The sequence below is a fragment of the Heterodontus francisci genome, chromosome 20 (assembly GCF_036365525.1).
Source record: "Heterodontus francisci isolate sHetFra1 chromosome 20, sHetFra1.hap1, whole genome shotgun sequence".
In the NCBI taxonomy this organism is placed as follows: domain Eukaryota; kingdom Metazoa; phylum Chordata; class Chondrichthyes; order Heterodontiformes; family Heterodontidae; genus Heterodontus; species Heterodontus francisci.
This window is the reverse complement of record NC_090390.1, coordinates 52,872,603-52,890,530: the sequence shown is the minus strand read 5'-3', so window position 1 is coordinate 52,890,530 and position 17,928 is coordinate 52,872,603.

Below are 17,928 nucleotides of genomic sequence, written 5' to 3'. Positions count from 1 at the left end.
TCATGTATCGGCTTGCATTTATGCAGGTCTGTGAAGCTCTCCTTGATGCTGTTGCCCTGTTGCTGCGCCTGTCTCCTGTTTGCTTGTGTCCTACTGTGACTTCTGGCTGCGTCTTTGGAGCCAGATTTTCTGCGTAGATGGGCCCAGTGTCCTTTTGCACCGCATGCCTTGCACAGGTCTGGAAATGCAGGACAACTTCGTGGTGAGTGGGAACAACCACACTTACCGCACAGCTTGCTTGCTTTTCTCGATCTGGTTATCATGTCAATACTGTTGGCTTCACTTAATGCTTGCAAGTACTGTTGTCCAGCTACAATGGCTTCATACTTCCTGCCATCTTCTAGCAGTGTATCAATGCTGTGACCTTTCTTTTTCCCCAAGAGGTCTTTCTGAAATGCTTCAATGGGTGTTGATACAATCACCAGCTCCATTATTCGGTCCAACAGCTCAGTTTCTGAAAAATCGTATTCATTGCCCTTACTATGGCATCGCTGATTAACTGGTCTATTGATCCCTGTGGCTGTTGCCTGTAGGACATCAATTCCAGATGGTGAATTCTAAAATTCACTCTTAATCGGAACTGATCTTCTAGCACTTTCCATATCTTTGTGGGATCTTTCTGGTCCCCGTCAGATAAGTATTGATTCTGTGCAGTCCCTCATCTCCAACTGCTATTAGTATTTTCACAGCCTATTTTTCTGGTTCTGCAATTGCTTCGTCTGTGAAGCATAACTAAATTCTTTGAAAAGTTGGAACTCAGATAGGGTATCCAAGGCCTTCCAGTTCATGCAGGGAAATTTAGTATCCATCTTCCTGCTGTTCTTTTGCTTAAAACTTGTTTGAAGTCTTGTTCTCTGACTCTGCATTGTTTCCTCTTTAAGAAGCTCTCTGTTATTTAGACTAACTGCTTTGATGGAGAGGAGCAGGTGTTTTATAATGCCCTATGTTTATCTTGCTTGTAGCATGTAAACTTGTCTGTTTACACAGCTGTTCACTAGGCAGTTCAATTGCTACTTTTTTTTTGCTAGAGTTTGTTTATGTTCTTCACAATTGAGTGGTTTAATGGGTTTTTCATAGCCATGGCTGCTTGAAGGGAAGCTCTTCTTCATGCTTGAGAGATTTAATGAGTTTTTAAAAAGCTTTGGCTGCATGGATGAAGCTCTGCACTGATCGGAGGATTCTTACGATTTTTGCTATCGTGCGCCACCTGTAATGGCACCGACCTCGATCAGCTTGGGAAAGGAGTTGGGTCTTCCCTGTTTTTATTTACATGTAGCTTTTGAAAACAGAATAAGTTTTTAAGCACTTCAGAGCTTTATCTTTTAAACTGGGATTCCTCGACCATCAGCACAATGACTCACCCGATTTACTTGCAGCCTGCCATTCTGTGTTCTGTCTTCTACTTTTTCTTTCTATCGTTTGGACCAGTATTTCTGTGGAACTTTCTCTCTTTTGGCTGCAGGCAAGGTAGCCTTTACAGCTGTTTTACCTGTGGTTTTCATTCTTGAGACTCTGTCTTCTCACCGCAGCTGCCACCATGTAATGAGTTATTTATGTTGTCTGATGCAACGGAAATGAGATGCGTGGAGTCCTGTTTGCTGAAGATCTCAAACAGGTGTTTTACAGCTAAAGTATTACACAGTACAGAGATATTTACTATTTAACTATTTACAGAATCTTGCTCTGGGTGTTACAGTTGCAGAGTGCCTCTAGCATATTGTAACAGGCAACATCCTGGTACTTAGCTCATTAGCATACTAAGATCTTGAAGGGAAATCACTCTTAAAGGCAATTATACAACATGCACTACATTTTATATTGATCTTAACAGAAAAAATGCTGTTATCAAAATCATGAAATAAATAAAATAGAGAAAGGGAGAGGAAGTGACATCTCAAATTAATTTGACAAATGTGTCTCCCTAATATATTTCTCCCTATCACTGTGCTAAAATGAATGCACCAACATCACAGGTACAAACTTAACTGTAACATTGTATTACTCATCAGTACAGAATTAAATTAATTGCATTTCGAGCTCAGACACCATCTTGCAACTGAGCGGTCAATTTTAACCCCCAGTGGGTTTTGGCTGGGTGGGGGGTGTGGGGGGGGGGGGGGGGGGAGTGGGTGGAGGTGGTGGCTGGGGTTGGGGGAGGGGAATGAATGAAAAATGCAGTCACAGAACTAAGGTTGAGACCTGGGGCATTTTAACTCCCAGCCCTCATTTGCATGTCGCTGGTCAGCTATCCACCAGAAACAGGTGGAAAGCAGCAGCCAATCAGTGGGTGGACATTGGTGAGCCTCCCTGAAGCACGGCTTTTGTCAACAAATGCTGAACAGAACACCTGCACCCTAATGCAATACTTGTGCTGGCTTTAATCTTTTCTTTCTTCAACATATAATTGGAATGAAGCAAAGGAAGTTTCGTGGACACAGAAGTTCTTAAAGTGGCAAAAGATTTGCTTATGGTACTTTTCATACAATGTTAATGCTATACGTTTTCCCATATTTTTGATACTTTAATTTTTATTTCAGGAACCAATTTAATTTTAATCTTTAAGGCAAGATTGTTTTAAAGTGTTTTAAATAGAGCATTTCATAGTTCAAACTGTAGAAAGTAGAACAAAGTGAAAGAAAGATGCCAAGGAAATTAGTAGGCACAGGACCATATGTGCAGACTTTGGCACACCGACCTGCCAATAAGGACAACTGTCTCAGCTTCCTGTGGGCCAGCAAGGTGTCAGTTGCAGAGCTTTGCCATCTGGAGCAAGCAACCTGCAGCCAAATTACAACATGGGGACAGCACTACCCTCAACTGTTAGGCTACTGGCTTATTCCCAGCTAGTATTGCACTTTCAATGAATGTGCTGCTCACAGGTCAAACAGGTGCCTGATGCATTGTTCAGCACTTTGATCTCCACTGTAATCAAACAGCATGACAGTTATGCTTTATTTCCCGAAGTACAAGTACTTAAATATGGCTGCCTTATACATAGCCTGAGGTCCATGCCCTCTCAAAGCTGGGAGATCTTTCTTGCCTCTTGCATTCCATGAGGAGCTGATAATTTTCCTCAACATTTTGTCACACTTCTCCAATGAGAGCCCCTCCTCCATTATGGACTAAGCTCTGAAAGGGCACACACATTATTTAAATTAGCAAAGTCCCATTATGCTTGTTGTCCTGCAGACATGGCCAATGCCTGATGCATCATGGTACCTGTGCCACTCAGATAGGACTGTATTCTTAGTCAAAGAACTAGTATCTAAACCAGAAGCTTCCAGATTGAATCCCCGGACTATGCTAATTTAGCTAATTTCAGATTCCAAAAAGAGTTGGGTGTACTAGAATTGTTCTTTGGTTATTAACTTTCCTAAGTCAGAAATCCTATCAATGTTTCCAACTCCCCATTACGATCCAGTGACCTTTACATGTGTTTGGATGCCAGATGAGGACTGGGTGGGAATTGTCTCTGATGCTTTCCATGGAAAATAGCATGCTGAGACTTAGTAACTAGGGCCACATATGAAGACCGTTTATTTGGTTGAAGTATGGGAAGGGCATTAGCACCTATGGAATCATACTCTAAACATTACCTTTAGAAGAGGAGGAGAGGAAGAAGGTGAGATCACACTTACAAGTTATCAAAAGCATTCAAATTTTATTATAATATTCATTCAGTTTTGCAAAAGGAGAACAATTTTTTTTAACCATTTAAAGGACTCTTGTGCTCAATAGATTATTCAATGATTTGCTATTGATATGTAGTACAGAACAATATCTTAAGAGCACAGGAACTTGACATGAAATACTGAAAAATCTTGGCAACTCTTCTTTTCTGTCCAATTGAAGGAAAGTTAATTTCTCAGATTTGGATCTCTAAGAGAAGTGTAGCAGTGCAGAAGTATCATTCAAAGTGCCTTTGGCAGGAGTTTTACTCATGATGCCAAAAGAACATGACGCACCATCACTCACAGACTGAATGTAGTTGCTCTATCTAATACAGAATTAGATGAAGTAGATAAGAACTAGTAAGTTTAGAAGCAGGATATGTGAAAGCAAAGGTCTCCTTGTAAATGATTTCAAATAACACTATGAGAAGAAAGGATGCTGCTTTGAAAGACAAGAAAATAATGTTGGTGTTCTATCTGTGAGACACACCTCAAACAGGAAGCTCTTCCACTAATGGGTTACAATCCAATTATCTGTATATTGTACCTGAAGAGTATTGCTTTTAGCCTGTTTAATTTTTGTCTTTAAGTAGCTGTCCTCCTATTTTATTGCTTATGGTGATTCTGAGGTGTATAGCAATACAGATGTTGGCAACAAAGTGCAACAGGGTAAGTATTACAAGAAATGTGTGATTCAGGAATTGCACAACTATAAGCAAGACATTTCAGATAGTACATGGTCCCGGCAGCGTGCTGGTATTGCACCTGAAGTTGGTGCTGTCAGCCCAGCTTCATGCTGTCTAATGTTAGCTGACAGTCAATCAAATGAATACAAGCCCTATGTGCTAAATAAGCAACAATAATATAAAATTTCCACTTGGTGGCACACAGTGCATTTCCATTCTCAGGAATTTATTCGAAACCCTGATTTTCTTCAAAAAACGTTAAACTTCCAACAGTCACACCATATTGCTGTTGCTCACAATGATGTCTCTTTCCAACCCCTGATGATAGCCCCCTCCTCCAAGCCCAAATCATTGGTGTCAAGGTGTCAGTGCAGAGATTGCATGTTGCTGCTCAGCCTCCCCCGAGTCACACTGAATGGTCGCTCAATGACTATACTGCTATTGTTTCCTATCCTCCCAGCCTATCACAACAGGCAGAATTTCAACAGCCTAATCTTCACTGCCATTGCTGATCCTTCCATGTAACGACAGTGCATCACCACCTTCCCGTGAAAAAGTTGCCAGATTCTATCTTCCCGCTGTTGTAACCTGGCCTGATTCAGGGTGGCACCACTCCATGCACCAAGGTACCTCCTACCCATATTGGGCTACCACAACCTCGTGACCCCTCACTTCCCACATCACACCACCCCATTTCCCCCCTTACCTTTCTTCCCATTCCCCCTCCCTGCCCTCTTCCATTCTTCAATTTGCCTCATTCTCTCACCTTTCCTTTTCTCCCCTTTCTCCGTATCTTCTCCCTCCCTCTTCACTCTCACTGAAAATGTTAAAAGAAATCAAGATGGTAGTCCGAGCTGAGAGACAGAATGAAGAGACTCATTACAGCACTATCAGATAACCAGAACTTGCAACTACATCATGACCAACAGAAAGTTTACATAGCTATATGTACTTTATGCACTTCTATTATAAATATTGCTGGAGTCAACTTCAATGTTAAAGGTTGATATAAAAGGTTGATTCAAAATTGTGAAAGAAGAAGTGTGTGGCATGATCAGAGTTTCTAATAATCTACATGAATTGTGCCTTCTGATTTAAAGATCCTAATTCGTCTACTCCTTTATCTATGTCCATCTCACAGCAGGTGTGGAGGGTAAATTTATCTATTATTTGCGTGGAGGAACTTTTATGATCACCTGGTTCAAGGTTTGTGTTAGTTTTCTATAGGTGACTTTTAATTTGGGAATTGAATTTTTTTAATGCAAGACAAATGAAAACACCTGGTTTGAGAATCTAGCAAACAAACCTAGGGTGGTTACAAATCAAAGGGTAGCCCATGTTTATTTAGTAAGGTCATATTGGGATGTGTAAAGACCCTATGGGAACCCCACGTAACTTGTTGATGGAAATGTTGTGTCTGCAACTGCCATTATTGGGGTTTAATTTATTCATATAATTTCCTAGAACAAAGGGAAGGTTTAAAGTTCAAAATCTCTCCATGAGTGCTTACAGAGACAGAGTTAGAGAGGTGAAAGCCATAAAACCACAGGTGTCCTTATTTAATAAAAACAGAAAGAAGAGTTAACATTTCAGGGTCTGTGACCTTTCATCAGAACAGAAAGATCACAGACCTGAAACATTAACTCTGCTTCTCTCTCCACAGATGTTGCCTGATCTGCTGAGTATTTCCAGCAGTTTCTGTTTTTATTTCAGATTTCCAGAAATCTGCGGTATTTTGCTTTTATTTTGGTGTTTAGTTGGGCATTTGGAACCAATATGTCTGGAAGAGTTCGCTATGTCTATGTTAGCAATATCAATTATTTATGTGGGTATCAGGAATCAAAGAGAATATTTGAAGTTAGAAATAATTAGTTTAAATTGTTATCTGGGACATCCCATATGTACTACTTGCTATGGAGATAGATGATGCAAGGGGTGTCTTAGTTTTTTGATCTGTGTGCTTGCAGACAGTCAGTTGGCTTTGAGTCAGTCAGTTGACTTTTAGAAAGCAGTTGGACTCAGGAGCAGAGAGACCATCAGCAATCAAGGGTGTTTCAGTTTTGAGGCAGGCCCATGTTTAAGCTGGTAAGTCCAGATTCGTGAGGTGTTGAAGGTGAACTGGAGGATTTGCCCAGCTGAAGCTAGAGGGAGAATTCCCAGGACATCTTAAACCTGAGAAATTTAGGAAATCGAAGCAAATTCCTAAGAGGTGTAGTACACTTTGGATTGGTCCCCGGAGAAGTGAACAAACCACCAAGATCCTGTAATGTATAGGGATTTTTTTGGGGTGGAAGTAACAGTCAAATGAGGATGTTCTGTTGAGATTTAGAGTTTAAAGTATTCATCTTCATGTTCTGTTAAGATTTTAAGCTTTAAATATGTGTTTCCGAATTGTCGTGTTAAGTTAATAGTGTTTTGCTTTGTTTAGCTCTTGTACAGTAAAGTTTTTGTTTAAAACATGAAATCTTGTGGCAAAATTTTTTCAGTAATAACTGAGAATTCAGCTTTCTCTTTTTACAAGTTAATGGCCCTGAACAGGATCATAACAGAACTAATATATTTAATGCTATTGAATCCCCATTGCTAGGGATTTTCCTTTTCAGTCTCTGGGATCTTTTAAGAGATAGACCTGGAAGGCAAGTCAATGCAAAATGCAAGAAGCAATCCTCTTACTGGGAAAAAGCTATCTCCGAATTTGAGCAGCTCACTTCTGCACCTCACCTTAAGAGGCCTCTGAAACAGTAGATTTTTAGTGCTCATGGTAACGATGAATTAGCTCTTTAAGAAGGCTTTCTAAATAATAATGGGTCAACAAGTCAGCAATGGCGTCTAACTGGTTGTTGAAGAACCCTTCACTATGCTTCAGTGACGGTCCAGAGTGGGCTCATATTAGCCTGAGTAAACCTGAGAGAAAATCAACCAATTCTGAAAAAATATTTGTCTTCTGACTTCTTTTACATAGGAATGTTATTGTCAATACCAGCTGAAAAAGGGAGAACACAGATAATATTGAGGGAAACAAAGATCAGGATACCAGAGCAAGGAGCATAACCTTAATTTATTTTTCTCTTAGACATCCCAAAGATGCACAAATAACAGGTATGTATTGTTAATTGTATATTAATTGTGTATAATTGTATGTAGGTGGTGGGCATTTTGTTGGGTTCAGAGGTGCATGCTTGTAATGTGTGACTCTAAATAAATGCTTATAAAAGTGTGTAAAGATTGGCTCCAGGTCTAACCTTCACCAATTGTTTTTTCTGGAATATAACTTGTATTCAACATATTAAACTTGAACTATTAACTCCTGAAGTAGAGGTTATGTCCACTGAGCATCAATATTTTGCCAAGGGCTTTACGAAAACCTCCATCTCCAGGTTATTTTCATCATTATATTAAAAAAAAAATTTTTTGTTGATTTTCTTTCTGGGATCATTAAAGTACTGGTAATTGCTGCTAACTGGATGACTTTTCTATTTTTAGCCATCAGTATCAGTATCAGACAGTTAGAAACACTCACTGCTCTGGCCAACAACATGCCATACCCCATCAGCAGAAGAACATTCCCTAGTGCTAAATGAAAACAGGCCTACGTCCGTATAGTTCACTTTCTACCATCCAGGTAATTGCAAATTTCAATGATACTGGAGTTGTTAACTCATTATGGCAATCAATCTCCATCAATTAGTTTACAACAGATCCAGAAACGACACGAGAAAAAGTTCAACAATTTTCATTTCTCACACCAACCATCCTTGTGGCCTATTGAACAGTGTAACATTACAAAAAGTCAAAATCTTCTTACAAAAGCAAAATACTGCAAGTTATGGAAATCTGAAATAAAACCATAAAGTGCTGGAAATACTCAGCAGGTCAGGCAGCACCTGTAGAGAGAGAAACAGAGTTAACGGGCTGAATTTTCCTGGCTCCGTGATGGCGGGCTTGGAGGCGAGGGATCCTGGAAAATAGGGGTGAGCCAAGTTCGAACAGCTCCCTGATGCATTCCCGCCACAGGGGAACATTCTCGGGGTGGGCTGGAATTAGAATCGACTGCCCACTCCACGAAGGCAGGCAACCAATTAACATGGTTAAAGTCTCAATTAGGACCTCGCTGACATTTTGCCACCAGCCTAGTGGCCCCCTGCCGTGTGTGGATGCTGCCAGCTCAATGGAGGTGGCCTCCTTGCGGCAGGCTGGAGAGGGGCGGGGGGCATGGGAGCCAGAGGCGTCATTCCCCAAAGATGGAGCTGCGGGCGGAAAAGCCACACTCGCGGTCGGAATGATTCCTCTGGGGGAGTTTTCCCTTCACTCCAAGGTGTCTAATGGCTTTCCCCCTCGTAATCTTTGATTTGGATCCAAGCATCTAAGGGGCCTCCATATTGAGGCTCCCCTGGGATCCTCAAAATGCCTCTCCTAGTGGGGCTGCTGAAGCTCCAGAGCTATCAGCCCTCTGATTTGGCCTGCAGCATTGGGAGCATGCCTGGATAGCGAGCACGATGGCGGCCAATTAGGAGGTAGCTTCCCGGAAGATTGTGCCACCGGTCTCGCTGCCATCAAGTGTGGACTTGGGACTCACCTTTAGTTCCAACTTCGGGGCCCCGAAGCCCGTGGGGAAATCCAGCCCAACGTTACAGGTCGATGACCTTACATCAGTCCTGATGAAAGGTCATCGACCTGAAACATTAACTCTGGTTCTCTCTCCACAGATGCTGCCAGACCTGCTGAGTATTCCCAGCATTTTCTGTTCTGATTTCAGAATCTTCTTGGATAGTCAAAGAAAAGATCAGATGGCACCTTTAAAAATAAAGTTACAGAGAAATGTAATGAAAGACTTAAAAGAGAAATCTTAAAAAAATGTTTCACAACTTATATTTTGATATTTCAAATGCCTCCCTCCTCGACTAAAGATGCCGATACATGCTTGGATATAGTTTTATGGGCATCAGCAATTCACTGGTACCTCACCAAGGTGAACATTCTTCATGTGCGAGCCTAGATGCAGAATGCCTGCGGGCTATTCAGTTGCTGTGGGTATTGCGGCCAAACGTGTCTTCATCTGATATTAACATACAAACATGCTCTCTAGCACTAGTCATTCGATAGTGATCGGGGTGGTGGGGGTTTAGTTGTTTATCAACTGAGCCTTTGGGGCAGCAATGATGAAATATTCAGATACTTTCTACATGATATTTTATGTGTTTCTTCTATCATTTAAAGAAAAATCAGCATAGTACGACATTAGGATGTTGTCTTGTGGAGAAGTTTGGTGCAAATTGGGCAGATAAATCTGCATTGCTGATAGTTTCATGAGGTGCTATTAAAAAAGTGAAGAGTTTTCTCTTTGTTTAGCATGCCATTCCTAAACACGGTGACATGACAAGATTTTGCAAAGTTTATTAATGTTTCAATAAAATTTAAAGGAGTAAACTTTTGTGAGTTTGGAGGAAAAGGGACATTGTAAATATAGGAACAAAGGAAACAGGACAGGAGTAGGCCATTTGTCCCATTGCTCCTGCTTCGCCATTCAAAAAGATCATGGCTGATCATCTACCGATACACCATTTTTCCCCACTAAACCCATATCCTTTGATGTCTTTAGTACCCAGAAATCTATCAATTTCTGTCTTGAATATGCTCAATGATTGAGCTTCCACAGCCATCTGGAATAGAGAATTCCAAAGATTCACCACCCTCTGAGTAAAGAAGTTCCTCCTCATCTCAGTCCTAAATGGTCTGCCCCTTATTCTGAGACTGTGTCCCCTGGTTCCAGACTCACCAGCCAGAGGAAACATCCTATCCACATCTATCATGTCACGCCCGTAAGAATTTTGTAAGTTTCAATGAGATCACCTCTCATTCTTCGAAACTCTAGAGAATACAAGCCCAGTTTCTACAAGCTCTCCTCATAAGACAATCCCGCCATCTGGTGAACCTAGTCACCAGTTAGTCTGGTGAACCTCTGCTGCACTCCCTCTACGGCAAGTATATCCTTCCTTAGATAAGGAGATCATAACTGTATGCAATATTCCTGGTGTGGTCTCACCAAGGCTCGATACAATTGCAGCAAGACATCTTTATTCCTGTACTCAAATTCCCTTGCAACGAAGGCCAACATACCAGTTGCCTTCCTAATTGCTTGCTGCATCTGCATGTTAGTTTTTAGTGACTCGTGAACAAGGACACCCAGGTCCCTTTGGACATCAACACTTCCCAAACTCTCACCCTTTAAGAAATAATCGGCCTTTCTGTTTTTCTACCGAAGTGGATCACTTCACGCTTATTCACATTATATTCCATCTACCATGTTCTTGCCCATTCACTTAGCCTGTCCAAGTCCCCTTGAAGTCTTCTTATATCCTCCTCATACCTTTGTTGCGATCAGGTGAAGAGGGGTCACAAGGCTCCCCTCTTGTCCTTCCTCTTATTTGACCGCAACAGGATTTATTCCTTTTTAAACGATTGGATGTGCTTACCACTTCAGTGAGTTACCTTGTACCTTGGTTGGGATCGTAAAAGAACCAATCATACAGGTTTTCTTGAGTTTAAACAAGAAAGAGGTGAGTATTATACTGAAAAAAAAAACTAAACTCGATCTAGATAAAATAATAAAATTACGCTACACTTTCACGCACATGCACACACGAGAATCATACACACGCAAATAGATAACAGAGTGATGAGGAATAGATTTGTGTTGGATTAAAGTCCGGAACAAATAAAAATAATAAACAGTCTGTGGTCTGGTAGCTTTAGTGGTCTTCCAGTTGAATTCGTGTTCCTGAAGTTCTGTGTTGATAGATGTTCTTGGAGACAGTTGAGCAGAGGGCTTCCTTCTTGATGTCTTTGTCTTGGATCTAGCCACTAGCAGCTTGGTTTTGCATGCCCCACCAGGTCTTCTGGAGAGAGAGAGAGAGACAGCCCTTCAGGATTCTGCACAGAATGAGTCACTGGCTTGTCTGCTTGTCCAAAGGAAACTCCCCACTTTCACAGAGATGGAAAGATAGTCATATGACTGTTTCAGTATATTCTCCGGTACCTTCTAATGAGATTCAAGTTTAGGAATTCCCATCTCTCAAACCTCATGGTGCCAATGTTTTCCCCTGGAGGGGTTCGCCCTTTCAATGTTAATGTCCCAGGATGGCTTTGAATGTCTTACTAATGAAAGCAATCTCAGGTAGCTGAATCAATAGGGTGAGCCATTGTTTTGGGTACAGGCTAATCAGACACGTGTCTCCACTTTTGATGCCTTGAAATGTGCAAGGTTTTCAAAGACAGATGGTGGCGGCCATTTTTAGCTGTGGCAAAGTCTTTGTAAAAGTTGTCTGTAATATTCCAGCTTCTCCTTTTCAAGTTTAATGCAAGTTTCCAACTGATTGAATAAATTCCTCATTAGGCATAGCATGTTTTCTTGACAACTTATATTCCCACCTAGTTTTGAGTCATCAGAAAATTTGGAAATATTATATTTGGTCCCCACGTCCAAATCATTTATATAGATTGTGAACAGCTATAGCCCAAGCAATGATCCTTGCGGTACCCCACTAGTAACAGCCTGCCATCCTGAGAATGACTCATTTATTCCTACTCTCTGCTTTCTGTCTGTTAACCAATTTTCAATCCATAGTAGTATAATACCCCCAATGTGCTCTAAGTTTGTTCATTAACATCCTGTGTGGCACCTTATCAAAAGCCTCTGAAAATCCAAATACACTGCATCCACTGGATCTCCTTTATCTATGCTACAAATAACATCCTCAAAAAAACTCCAACAGGTTTGTCAAACATGATTTCCCTTTCATAAATCCATGTTGACTCTGCCCAATCATATCATTATTTTCTAAATGAATATAAATTTAAAAGAAAGGAAATCAGTTATTGCCTTTAAAATATGTAAATGATCTGCTTCTATGACTCTTCTACATTAAGACTTGACTGAGAAAACTTAATTTGCTGTGCTGTTCCTTGCTCAGAATTATTTAGATGCTCTTAAACACTTACAGTCTCTGGCCACATATAACACCAGAAGTATGTTGTTTTTAGAGAAATCAGTGAAGCAATGCACATGATTTCAAATTATAATAAGTTGAAAGAACAGCAAATAGTCCCAAGCTGCCTTGTCCTGACTCTCATTTCCCAGTTTCTCTCCTCCTAGCCCCCATTCCCCATCTCTCTTGCGCTCTCTCTCTCTCTCTCCCTCATTTCCCCCGTGACCCACATTCCCCAACCCCCAGTCTGCTTGTCTCCTTCTCCCCCAAACCCCAGTCCTCTACTAATCCCAATCCCCTTCCCCGCCACTGACCCTTCCAAGACTTCCGTTAACCAGCCAGATCTGTTTCGGCCACAATGACATGGGGGCTGGCTGACTCCACCTCAAACCTGCCCCGCCATTCAACAAGATCATAGCTGATCTGCCCCAGACCTCAACCCCTCTTTTGTGCCAGCTCCTCATAACCCTTGACTCCCTGATATTTCAAAAATCTATCTACCTCCTCTTTAAATGCTTTCAGTGATCTAGCCTCCACAACTCTCTGGGCTAGAGAATTACAGACATTCACTACCCTCTGAGAGAAGAAATTCTTTTGCATCTCAGTTTTAAATGAGTGTCCCCTTATTCTGTAACTATGTCCCCTAGTTCGAGATTACCCCACTAGTGGAAACATCTGCCCAACATCTACCCTGTCAAGCCGCCTCAGAATCTTGTACGTTTCAATAAGATCACCCCTCATTCTTTTAAACTCTGATGAATAAAGGCTTAACCTGTTTAACTGTTCTTGATAAGTCAACCACTTCATCCCAGGAATCAGCCCAGTGAATCTCTTTTGAACTGCCTGCAATGCCAGTATATCCTTTCTTAAATATAGGGACCAAAACTGTACACAGTACTCCAGGTGCGGCCTCACCAACACCCTGTACAGTTGTAGCAAGACTTCCCTATTTTTAAACTCCAACCCCCTAGCTATAAAGGCCAAAATTCCATTTGCCTTCTTAATTACTTGCTGCACCTGCATGTTAACTTTTTGTGTTTCATGCACAAGAACACCCAGATCCCTCTGTGCTGCACTTTTTTAGAGTCTCTCTCCACTTAAATAATAGTCTGCCTTTTGATTCTTCCTATCAAAGTGCATGACCTCACACTTTCCTACATTAAACTCCATCTGCCAAGTTTTTGTCCACTCACTCAACCTATCTATATCCCCTTGCAGATTCTTTATGTCTTCATCACAACATGCCCTCCCACCTATTTTTGTATCATCAGCAAATTTGGATATATTACACTCTGCTCCCTCTCCAAGTCATTAACATAGATAGTAAATAATTGAGGCCCTAGGACTGATCCTTGTGGCATTCCACTAGTTACGTCTTTCCAACCTGAAAAAGACCCATTAATCCCGACTCTCTGTCTTCTGTGAGTTAACCAACCCTCAATCCATGCTAATACATTACCCCCAATACCGTGAGCTCCTATCTTGTGCAATAATCTTTGATGTGGCACCTTATTGAATGCCTTCTAGAAATCTAAATGCACTACATCTACCAGTTCCCCTTTATCAACTCTGCTTGTTACATCCTCAAAGAACTCTAGAAAATTTGTCAAATATGATTTCCCTTTCACAAAACCATGTTGACTCTGTTTGATTGCGTTAAGCTTTTCTAAATGTCCTGCTATTTCTCCCTTAATAATGGACTCTAGCATTTTCCCAACGACCAGTGTTAGGTTGACTGGCCTCTAGTTTCCTGCTTTTTGTCTCCCTCCCTTCTTGAACAGGGGCGTCACATTCGCGGTTCTCCAATCCGCTGGGACCCTCCCGGAATCCAGTGAGTTCTGGAATATTTCAACCAATGCCTCCACTATCTCTGCAGCCACTTCCTTTAAAACACTTGTCTGCCTTAGTTTTTGATTGGATATTCTCCTTGACCACTTTTGTTAACCAAGGGTGGTTCATCCTTCTCATCGAGTCCTTCTTTTTGACTGGGATAAATTTTTGCTGGGCATTATGAAATATCTGTTTAAATGTCTGCCACTGCTCATCCACTGACCTTCCCCTTAGTCTATTTTCCCAGCCTGCTTTAGACAACTTTTTCTTCAGACCTCTGTAATTGCCCTTGTTTAAGTTGAGGACACTGGTTTGAGACCTGAGTTGCTCGACCTCAAACTGAATTTGAAATTCTACCATGTTGTGATCTCTACCCCCTAGAGGATCCTTAACTACGATATCTCTTATTAATCCCACCTCATTACACATTACTAGATTTAAAATATGATGATGCCACCATGCCAGTGGTTTCTCTGTGCAGAGTGTAGGTGGGGTGGAGCAGGTGTCGGGGTTTGGTGGCTGAGGGTGGTCTGCTGCAACAGGTAATATAAAGTGTAACACCATCTCTGGCTGCTTGCTTTACTTCGATTAATGTAATGGGATCTTTTTTGCCTGCCTGAGAGGAAAAAGGTGGCCTTGGTTTAATGTCTCATCTGACAGATGGCAACTCTGAAAGTCTAGCATTCCCTAAGTATTGCATTGAAGTCTACCCTGGATTATGTGCTCAAATCTCCAGAATGGGACTAGAGCCTTCTGACTCAGAGGCAAGGGTGCTACCACTGAGCCAAGAAATGAGTGATAGACAGGCCTGTGTAGACTCCCAGAGGAAGTATAGAGTTATAAAAGGAAAGTGTGCCCTTTGCAGTTATTGTATTAAAATAGATTTTGCATTGACATGGTCCTTTATTATTCATGGAGGTTGCAGTCAGACAGGAAAGGATGCATTCATTTCATGCTGACTTACTAAGGTGATGATTACTGGCATAGTCATGTCAGGGCAAAGAGGGATGATGTGTTGTCATGTTGTAGGATGGGTAGTGGATTGGGGGAATGCCTATTTGAATATGAGCGAGGAGGAGGTCAGGCTGTAGTATCAAAGATAGATTGTGTTACGTAGAACTCCTCCTAAATTATCTGTCCTCTGACGCCCTAATTAGTAATCAGTCAGGGCTCCTTTGAATCTGTTATTTTAATAGTCTGCTCCAAGTAGTTTTGGATCTACCAGAGAAAGGGCGTCTTCATCACCCATGTCAAAGACCAATCCTTCCTGAATTACAAAGTTGTGACAATACAGCAAGCCATCACAATCTGAGCACCTGATTTGGACCATGCTGCAGACCCCGCTCCAACTTGTCCAGATAGTGAAAGTGTGCTTTCAACAGTTTGATAGTCTTCTTGATGACAGCCTAGCAGATGCCCGTACCTTGTTGAATTGCTCTGCTCCTGCTGTTTGGGAAACTCTAATGTGGTCATTAGTTAATGTGAGCAGGGGATAGACTTTGGCACCCAGAAACCATTGGCTGAAACAATTCTCTTCCCTGAAGAGGTCAGGGAAAGCTGAATGCCAAAGAATGATGGCAGCATAGAAAGTTCATGCATATCATATCGGGCGTTGCACGAAAGGATCATCTGATCGGCATTGAAGGAGTGGAATCTTTTCTTGGTGAAGTAGCTCGGTAGATGTTCTTCTGGCATCCTCAATGCATCAATAGCACCCTAGACCTAGGGAAAGCAAGCATCTCCATAAAACTGTAATGCCCTATCTCTGTGTTGCCTTGCTGTAATTCCAAAAATTTTGAATTGGGCTGCTGCCATGTAACAGGTGTCAATGACCTGATCAATACATGATAATATTATATCCTGGCTGATATTATATATACCTCTGAAATGACCCTGTGCCAGTGAGGTTGAGGGTTGTGATTGCCTTCTTAGCTACTGAGAGAGTAGTACAGGCAGATGAGCATGGCTGCAGGTCTCCCTACATCAAACCTTATTGCCTTCTTGGTGAAGCACACTCTTCCTACACAGAGCTCCTCAGAGAGTTCTGATGGCCTACGCTGTCTGTATATTGTATGGGGAAGGGCTATCTGATGGGCTGCTTCCTTTTTAAATGGTGCCTAATTCTCATTTGTTCCATGCCCTGCCACGCTTCCTCCTCTGTGATAATGATATACAATGGCATACCTTCTCCTGATATGCCCTGACTGCAGGTGGCTAACCCTGTGAGATGCGTGATGCATTCAGAAGCAAGATGGGGCATTTGTAGAGAGAAATTGTGTGTTTGTGTGTGTGTATTGGGGGGCAGGGTAGGGTGAAATTTTCAGAAGTGTTCCTAAGCCTCAGAAAATGGTGTTTAAACTCTCCAGACTCTTCAAATCCTCAAGCTCCTCACTTCCACCATCATCAGATGATCCTGCAGCTGCTGCACCTCGTGTGTCTAATGTTATATATTTAACACTAGCTAACAGACCCAGGGTACATTAGCAGTAAAAACCCAAAAAAACTTGCAGATGCTATGTCATTGGTTCTCAGTGGGATCTATTGAAATGAGGCCCTTGGAAATTTTGGTGGGAATGATAGAACTCAGGGAGAGCATTTTGAATGTTTATAGTGACTCAATTTCCCTCACTCAGAAAATTTCCTATGCTATTTATATGCTGCTAATGTGCTGAAAACACAAAGAAGTTGCCTCAGATATCTGGAGCACACGACACTCCATCTGAACAAGGTAATCTCCAAATTTCTGGTAGAACAACTAAAAATCTACCAGGCATTGAGCAAGCTTGACAGCGCACGCTAACAGCACTGTGATTTGGGGTGATCCATAACTCAAGCCACTTAATAAAGACAACTCAGTATTATCCATACTATATCATGAACACAGTATACTATGAATGTAATGCATGTCAACACATTGTGACTAAGGAACAATTGCAATCAATAAACAAGCCCAAGTTGCCACATTGTAAATTTACAAGTTATGATAGAAGATGATCTTAAATTATTTAATAATTGAGCCCTTTTATCCTATATACAAATTACAGTTCAGTTTTAGCGCAGTTTCATTTTTCTGTTCAAATCGATACAATCTATACCACACTAATAAATGGTAAAGTGGTAAGAAATTCAGCAATTACGATAACTATAACTGTACATATAAAGTATGATAAAATTCAATAATGAAAATAAATTAGGTAAGTGTTAACGTTCTGCTAACAACTAAAGCTTTACTAGAATAAAGCTGGGGAATACACAGCCAGAGGTGAACATTACATCATTTACAAAATAGGCATGTATCAACTCCATTATCAGTGGTACAGCACTGGGGCAGTGTCAATACAATTTTCTAGCTCTGGCACAAGAACAGATGGCAATGGTTAACTTGGAATATATTTATATGTCTTAAATAGCCTTTGTACTAGATGGCATATACAGTTTTATTATATCCTAAAATATTTGCTTCAAAGTTTTTGGTTTAATATATAATAAATAAAGTGCATTCTTCCAAAGACATTCTATAAACTACCTGGTCTGTAACTAAAGTATATTTGTTATTGTGCAGTAGTTGTGATGCTGTAAAAACATTGACAAAATAAATGTTATGACTATTACAATTCTGCCTAGAAGAAAAGAAACATTATCTTACATTTTAATCTTTCAAAACTATCAATTTTAAGTCTTTCTTTAATCTGCCAGAATTTGTAAGGACAGTAAAAGACAGAACTAGCGGCTCTGTATTTGAATGCCCATAGCATT